Source organism: Alligator sinensis, unplaced genomic scaffold, assembly GCF_000455745.1.
Source record: "Alligator sinensis unplaced genomic scaffold, ASM45574v1 scaffold210_2, whole genome shotgun sequence".
Classification (NCBI taxonomy): domain Eukaryota; kingdom Metazoa; phylum Chordata; order Crocodylia; family Alligatoridae; genus Alligator; species Alligator sinensis.
Window position 1 is genome coordinate 873,691 of NW_005841946.1, and position 460 is coordinate 874,150.

General features: G+C 68.0%; 1 protein-coding gene across 2 annotated transcripts in view; it reads right to left on the minus strand.

Moving 5' to 3' along the window:
• CERS3 (ceramide synthase 3) overlaps nt 1–460 on the minus strand; it is a 73,338-nt gene that overhangs the window by 50,236 nt on the left and 22,642 nt on the right. The gene's annotated exons all lie outside the window — the stretch shown is intronic.

Here is a 460-nt window from a genome sequence, read left to right on the forward strand (position 1 = left end):
CACCATTTTGTAACCTGGCCCCTCTGCCAGCCTGGGCCCTGTGCTAGCTCCAGGCTTGCCCATCAGGGCTGCGCGTGGTGACAGCAGCTGCGGCCCCCCTGCTTGCCGCGCTGGGCAGGGTTTGCCACCGCTGCTCGTAGGCTGCCCAGCGCGTGCTCCGTGCAGGCAGCAGCAGCCAACACTGCTCGGCATGGCAAGTGGGGGGGGGCCACAGCTGCTGCCGCCAACGGGCAAGCCCGGAGCCAGATTACAAGCTGATACTGAGCACGGGGAAAAGCCGCCCCTTGCTCGCCCCGTGCCCAGCGTCCCACGCTGTAGCTGCTTGCAGACCTCCTGGGGCTGCCTGTGCCTTCTCCAAACAGCCTCGCGTGAGCTGCAAGCGCCTGCAGCAGGGAGCTGCCAGCCATGGGGCAGGCGAGGGGCCGCTCTTTCCCCCTGCTCAGACACGGCCTTTTCCCCG